Source organism: Botryllus schlosseri, chromosome 14, assembly GCF_051294905.1.
Source record: "Botryllus schlosseri isolate E-star chromosome 14, Bs_hap1, whole genome shotgun sequence".
Lineage (NCBI taxonomy): Eukaryota > Metazoa > Chordata > Ascidiacea > Stolidobranchia > Styelidae > Botryllus > Botryllus schlosseri.
The window spans coordinates 24,610,399-24,618,854 of record NC_137249.1 but is presented as its reverse complement, the minus strand read 5'-3'; the positions used below and the strand labels follow the sequence as shown (position 1 = coordinate 24,618,854).

Sequence of the window (8,456 nt, the reverse complement as noted above, 5' to 3'; positions counted from 1 at the left end):
TGCAGTTCTTTTCCGGAATTTCTTTTGTATTTGTTCCGCTAGTTTCTTTTTCCATTTCTGTTGATTGTTGATGTACTGGTTCTCGATGTCCAGTTTTCTCTTGCATTTCAGTATGTTTTATTTGTATAATGAAATTGCGAGAGTTTTTTGGTAGTCTTTTCTTCCTTTGTTATTCAGAATGTCTTGTCCTTTCGGCAACTCGCCAATTGATTCTTCAATTTCGTTGAGCACACCTTGCGTAAACAAGCACTCTGTGAAGACGTGTGTGATAGAGTCCTTCTCTCCTTTGCACAATTTGCATTCTGCTATTTCTTGTTCGCCGTCTATTCTACGTAGTAAGTTTTTCTTCTTTTTTTCTTCGCCGAAATAGTACCCCTTATTATTAAGCCTATAGTTAATGACTTTCTCTTTTTTTGTGAGGGGGGTTTCTACTTCTCTATATTTACCCTGCAGCGTGTTCCATTTCGTGATCGTGACGTTTTGGATTTCTTTTTCGAATTTCGCCGTAAGTTTCAGGTATAGTTTCTTAAAGCTTGTTTCTATCCATTCTTCTTGTTTCCAGGCTATCTTCTTTTTTTCCTCCCATATGTTTATCCAATATTTGTCTGGGAGTATGCTATATGGCATCCCAGGTAGCACGCCTACTTGGGTACCACAAGGTGAGATGAATTGTGGTAACCAGCTGGTGAAACCAATCGGGAACCGTACATTTTTGGCCCCATATTACAGAGGTATTTTCTGGGTAACCCCCCAAGCTGATAGCGAAGACAATATTACGACCCCGGTCCTTGTGGCAGTATCAGTGACGGTGTAAGTGGACCGGGAATTCGATGTAGACATGTGCTAAGACGATGATAGGTAAACCCCACACGTTAGTTACTGTTAACATTGTATACTGTACAGCACATACCTGCTAGCAACGCTCAATCTAACCAAACAATATATACGGTAATCTGAGTATATAATAACCTTTACGGTGGGTGAGTGAGGCCATCATCACTGTTTAAGTGTAATCGTTGAGTTATATTTTCTACTGAACAAGACACACACAATGTACAATGCGATAAGATACAAAGCGATGTCATGAACAGATAGGAGGATGCCGACCGACGCGCAGTTGCCGTCTTTTAGACTGACATCTACCTCGGCTTAGAGTGCCCGCCGTCACAGTTACTCTCGATGTTGATCATTTTCGAGGCCACGGCCCTTGCTAGCGATTTCCATAACTTGTGAGTGCATTCTTTCGTCGAGTCATTCTCGGGTCGCATGTCGCAAGAAGAGGAGCCCGGACAAACCTCCAACGGGAGTCGAACCGAGGCCGCCCGATTCTTAGGCGCTTATCGTCACCAGTACCCGAATTCAATTCATATGGTGGTGGAATTCAATTTGGAAATGTCCCAGCGACCAGCATCGCAAATGAATAAATCGGAAACCGATTATAATATGACTTTACTATATAGATGAACAAACCTTGCTGTAGGAAAATATAATAAAAGCATCTATTTCGGAAAACTACTCGGTCACATGTGGGAGCCGTATGAAAAGTCGACCATTCTTCATTGACGAAAATAACAAGTTCCAATTATTTGATCACAGAAATTTTACGAGTAAAATTAATCCTGAGTTAAAAATAATAGATACAGATAAGGGATAAAGGTAATGGGATCTACGCAAGAAAATTATACCGCACGCTGTGAGGAATTGAGTAGGCCTACTCTAGCAACGGAAATTTAAGTTCACTTCAGTGTGACAGACGGTCAATTTTAAAATCATCACATTGACGAAGTAAAGCATGGTAGGGGTTTTAATGTTCGAGGTTCGAGCAACCAACCAACAGGGATAGCATAATAGCTAGTAAACTTTACTACATATGGAACCACCTTTATTATTCGATGAAATAAACCAAATAACATTGATGGAAAATAAGGTTGGTTCCTGTGTGGGTGATATATGAGAAATCTGAGCTCCTCCATAAGTGGATTTCTCATGTTTCAAGATGATTTGATATCAAAAACTCAACAAGTAAAACTCCCCCGAGTTCAAATTGATAGGTACAATTGGAAGAGACTTATTGCAATCTACCTGGGATTGGTATGGTATAACCACGCATCTTTATGGATGGAAATCCCGCTTGGTTTCGATGTGGGTTACATGTTACTAACCCATTCCGATCATCCATCCCACCTAACCACTTAAATTCCACCTGGATACCAAGTGGGCGTGCTAGCTGGGATGCTATTTGTGTATATCGATTGGTTTAAACTCTTTATTTTTGAGCCCAATTGATATAGAGCTTCGCACTGCCAGAATTCTTCAGGTTTTTCTAGTTCTGCTAGTGCCTTCAATTTGATTAGCTTACTAGCTTGTATGATTGTCTTTGGGAACGGCATAGCTAATCCCCCTTCATTTTTTTGTTTGATCAGAACTCTTCTGGAGATCGTTTCTATCACTTCAGGAAAATATAAGAACCTAAAGAAGCTGCGCTCCAAGCTCTTCACTGTGTCTGCGTCAGGTTGGTAGACTCTGGATGTGTACAGAATTAGCGTGGTAGCGAGGCTTTTTAGAATGAGAATCTTTCTTATCCACGTTAGTCTCCTTATTTTGTACGTGTTTAATATCTTCTCTACTTTTCTTGTTATTTCTTTCCATGATTCTTCCATGCTATTCTTTCCAAATCTGTACCCTAGAATTTTTATGGCTTCTTGAATGTTGGTGGTATACTCAGAGCCTTCCAGTTCTTTTCTGGCTTCTTTGGTTGTGGGCAGTATCTTTGTTTTATCTCTATTTAAGCGTTGCCCGGTCGCTTTTTCAAAGTCTTTTAGATGTCGAAAAATTGCATCAATCGATTCTTTTTTACTTATCAATGCGGTAATGTCGTCTGCGTATTGCTGGATTTTAATTCCTTGTGCTCCTAACTTGATTCCGCTTATTTTCTGATCTCTCAGTATTCTTTGTGCCAATGGCTCTGTCGCCATTGCATACAACATCATACTCATTGGGCATCCTTGTCGGATGCCCCTATTAATATCTATTGTTCCCGTTGATTCTCCGTTAATATCTATCACGCTTTTTGCTCTTAGGTAGGTTTTCTGTATATAGTTATAGAAATTTTCTCCGAGATTCCACGTTTTGATCAGTGCTAGCAGATACTCGTGGTTCACTCTGTCGAAAGCTTTTTCCTGGTCGAAACTAATTATTGATAGTGGTATATTTTTGGAACTTGTACATTTTATTGTCGATTGTATGTTCCATGCTGCATCGTATATATTTCTTTTTTTGATGCTGCACTTTTGTGTTAGGTCGATTATGTCTGGTAGAATGTTCTCCATTCTCTTTGTTGTAATCTTTGACAGGATTTTATAGTCGACATTTAGTAGTGTTAGGGGTCTGTAATTTTTAATTTTTTTGGCGTCCCCTTTTTTGTAGATCAATTTTACCACACCCGTTTCCCATGTCTTACATATTGCGTTTAGTATAAAAGCGTTGTTCATGATTTCTGTCATGTCCTTCTATATGAGTGTCCAGAAGGTTTTGTAGAATTCTATCGATAACCCGTCTCGTCCGGGTGCACATCTGGGCTATTGCTTCCCTTATTTCTTCTTCTTCTATCGGTTTATTTAGCGCTTCGCGCTTTACCGCTTCTATTTCTCTTCCTTCAAGTTCTTTTCTGAATTTTTCTTGTTCTACAAGGTCTAAATCTTTCGATTTTCCCCATAGTGTTTTATAGATGCTTTTTACTTCTCCTATAATCTGTTTTCTCTCAATAATTATTTCGCCCGCCTCATTAACCAGCGAGTCTATGTTTTGTTTTTTACACTTAGTTTTGAGCTTGTCAAAGAAAAACTTGGAGGGCTTCTCGTTTTGTTCTACATCTAATATCTTAGCTCGTTTATTAATTTTGTTCAGCTCCTTTATCTCGTGATTTCTGAGCTCTTTTATTACGTTATGATATTCTTCCGAATCCGTTTTTGCCATCCTTAATTTATTCTCTAGTTTTTCAATCTCTTGTCTGTCTCTACTTCTCTCCTGATTTCCTCGTTTTTTGAGGATTACTTTGATTTTAATTTTAATTTCGTCCCACCAGTCGGTTATTCTATTGAAACTATCTTTTTGTTTCGAATAGATACCGTACATTTCTTTTATTTCCTCTCTGATTCGCCTATCACTATATAGTTCTGGGTTATTTTTCCACTGACCACCTCCCCACTTGCGTCTTTTGGGTTTACTTATCGTCAACCTCGCCGTGAAGATGTGATCAGATATTGGATTGACCTGGTACGTGAACCTTTGGATTTCCTGCTCTATATTTTTTGTGCAGTATATCCTGTCCACTCTCCTGGCTTGGTGGTGTTTTACCACCGTGTAGAGTGATGCATTTGGGTTTCTAGTTCTGTAAATATCTACAAGCTTGTTTTCTTGGATTGCTCGGAGCCAAATTTTCCCAGCGGGTGACATTGCTTGTTTTCGTTTTATTTTTGCATGTTTTGTGTTAATGATCATGTTGAAATCCCCGCAGATTATTTTCCTGTCATTGTTTTCTTTTAGTTTGTCTGATATTTGCCTGAAGAAGTCAGTCTTTATTGCACCCTCACTGTCTATTCTCTCAAAGCCACGCACAATAAAGAAACAGTGATTTACTCTCTCCTAATAATCATAAAACTACCGAGCAAGTGGGGCACACCATGATAATTCTTGAAACTTGGTATGTCATGTCGTGATGGGGGTACTTAACACTGTCTCAAGTTTCAGGTTTCTACTTGATATGCGCGCTTAATGGACACGGACATGCGTCAGACGTGATACCTGCGTCCTAAACGACTCATGACCTGTAAATGACCGATGTCTGCAGTTTTTGCCGATATCTGCGATAGCTGGGTATATCCACAGTAGTGATAGATGAATATATGTTTGTGATGCGCACTATTTTGATCTGGACATGCTTCGGAGCTGATACCTGCGCACCAAATACTCCCAGGCATGGTCCGGACCTGATATCTGCGCGCTGAATGGACACAGACGAATTGCAGACACAATGGACGCAGGTATCGCGTCTGACGCATGTCTGTCGTCCATTAAGCGCGCAGATATCCGGTCCGGACCGTGCCAGGAGGTATTAAGTGCGCAGATATCAGCACCGAAGCATATGTCTGGATATAAATAGTGCGCAGATATCTGGTCTGAGGCATGTCTGGCGCAGCACGAACATATCGTAGACACGATGTCCGAATCGCAACACAGTCCGAACACATCCCTGGCATGATGTCCGAACACCCCTCAGACACGATGTCCGAGTCACAATACAATCCGAACACACCCCAGGCATGATGTCCAAACACCCCCAGACACGATGTCCGAGTGGCAGCACAGTCCTAACATCCCAGTTATGATGTCCGAACACGCCCTGGACACGATGTCCGAATGGCAACACATTACGAACACAGCCTAGGCACGATATCCGAGTTTCAAAATGGTCCAAACGCACCCAAGACATGATGTCCCGAACACAGCCCAGAAAAGATGTCCGAGGGGCAAAACAGTCCGAACTCGTCCCAGATACGATGTCCGAATGGCAACACAGTCCGATCACACCCCAGACATGTTGCCCGCACACACCTCAGACTCGATGTCCGAACACGCCCTACTAGTACTGCATTTCCATGTACAAATGAAGTGTGCCCTTAAAACTGCAATTTCATCACTTTACAGTTTCAAAACCAAAATCAAACAGCTATGAACACTTTATATGTCAACGACATTTTTGAAACCTCCTCATTGAACACCACACTGTTCGCTGATGATACTCACCTCCTCTCTTCCGCATCTTCGACGGCAGAGCTGGATGCCCTGACTGGTGACCAAATGCCCAAAGTCCATGAGTGGACGGCCCAGAACAACCTTTGCATAAACGCCTCGAAATCGCAATTGCTGACAGTAAATTCAAAAAATAACCTAACCGTTAATATCGCTGGTCAGCCCGTTTCCAACACAGATAATGCCAAATATCTCGGAGTTTTACTGGACTCGAACATGTCCTGGAAGAGTCATATTCAGTTCCTAGAAACTAAATTATCACCGAAGTGCGGCCTGTTCTACAGCCTTGGGCGCTTCATGCCAGCATGGGTTCTTCTGATACTCTTTAAATCTTTAATCCAATCGAAGTTACATTATGGCATCCTCTGTTGGGGGGCTGCCAGTAAAACTGCACTCAAGCCACTGCAGAAACTACAGCATAAAGTACTCCGAATCATAGCTAGGGCCCCAAAGGGGCCTGGCTGCCAATCCAATAAGTCGCTGCTGAAGAGATTCGGCGTCCTAAACATAGAAGATATGCGGAAACTAGAAATCGCCAAGTTTATGTATCAGTTTCACTGCGGTCGTTGCCCCGAATATTTCAATGACTTCTTTACCTCTGAATCAAAAGCGCACAAGTACAACACACGCGCGTCCACGTCGTCCAAATATCATATGATCGACCGAAAAGATCATCGCTCCATCAAATATGCCGGACCTGATGTGTGGAACAGTATCCCGCCGGCCATCCGACAGTCGACGAGCATGTCCACATTCAAGTCGAAATACAAGCAATTACTACTAAATAAATACAGTCCATCCTCAAGATTACCGGACCACGTCTGACCTATCGATCTCGCTTCCCATGACATGCCGCCCTATTTCTTGTCGCATTCGTTTTCTATACTATCTTCTTTACTTTCATTCAGTGTGCATGCCTCTTTACATCGCCTAGGCCAAGGTGGGTGTCAGATTCCATAGACTAGCCTACTCCTTGTCGCTTCGACATCTTCCTGTCTTTTCATTGTATCGCATTTTTGTGGTGTATTGAACTGATAAAATTGCTAATAAACCAATGATGATGATGATGAACGAATTCTCCTTAAAGCAAAATTTCATTTAAGATCGTTTTTTCCAAAATATTTTAATATGTTTTTGAGCAATCCGCTGTCTAAAGCGTGTAACGCCTGACTGATTTTAAATTTCCCCCTCAATTTAACCTTTGACCCTGACCTACAGGGTATTGAATTTCACTTGGAAATATAGGCGATCAGACAAGCTTCAGATAAATCCAAGTGCCGTATCTCAACTGTTGTCCAACATCTAATTACCTAGGGTTGCCATACGTCCGGAATTTCCCGGACATGACCGGAATTTCACTGTTCAAACTAGCGTCGGGGAGGAATTTCTAAAATATGCCAAATGTCCGGAATTTTGAAGACTTGACGTATAGGCTCATAATTTTTTCATAAATCAGCATAAAAAAATATTTTTTGAGAATATTTATGCTGCTGCACAATAGTTTTCTTCGCGCTGCGCACGATTTACCATCACATTTATTTATTTTAATATGGACACTACCACCCTCGCAAAAACTGCAATAAAATATAAATAAAAACAACCTCCATTTACTGGAATAAGCCTAATTGTAATCGCAAATATAGGAGAACGGTATATTTCTAGAGATCGTTAAGGCCGTTCAAATGCTTTATTCAAAGGTACTCGTTCCAAACGGAGGGGGTTCGTTTGCCTTTATTCTGGTGTTTGCGAATATGTTGAACGTAATCAGCTTCTATAATAGCCCGTGAGTAAGTCTGGGCAAAGGTGCTGACTTCTTTTAGTAATCAGTTCGTCAAATTCTGATCTGGGCCACGGAACATTTTCAAATTGGAGATGAAGTCGCGACCATAGAAAGTTATAAACCACTGGATGTGGGGTGTTTATAAAGCTCCCTGGTGTGCACCGGCATAAGGCTGATAAACAATCTTATCGGTACGACATGAAAATGACTTAACGATGGGCAATTACGCTCCCTGTATTTTCGAACTCATCATCCTCCGCCAGCTCTACCGCTAACCCTGATAATGTGGGCGGAGAGTAGTATCTATATAGTAATATATGGAATAACCAATATTATTGACAGAATTCATTCAAATAATTTACCGAGCAGATGCATATAGAAACCAGATTCATATAGCAAGCACAGAAGTTGCATCGATTACCCTATAGTGTGGGCTCAAAATCATTGTTTATTTGGGCGGGAAGGGGCTGAAAACATGTGCTTTCGGCCCCGGTTACACAACTACAGCCACATACTCTTGAACCGGATCGTGACCACCTCTGGTCTACAAGCAAAGCTTTGCAAGTGTGACGTCATAACCTATTTTGAAATCCACTAGTGTGCGCTAAAGAGTGTCCGGAGTTCGAGTTGCTGAAATATGGTAACCCTAAGCTACACCTTCTTGAATATTTCATTGATAAAACCTGAGATGTGCAGACCCGAAATGAGCAGACAATTGTCAATTTTCAAAGTGGCGTAACTTTTGACCGAAAAGTCAAATTTTTATAAACTGAAGTTCATCCTGTTTGGAATAAGCTCAACTCTGCGTGTACCAAATTTCAGGAGATTTGAAGAGGTAGTGACGTGAACATCGTTTGTCTATGTA

General features: G+C 41.3%; 1 protein-coding gene across 1 annotated transcript in view; it reads left to right on the top strand.

Moving 5' to 3' along the window:
• The window catches only part of LOC145456538 (uncharacterized), a 266,927-nt gene that overhangs the window by 44,679 nt on the left and 213,792 nt on the right, over positions 1 to 8,456 (top strand). The window lies entirely within an intron of this gene.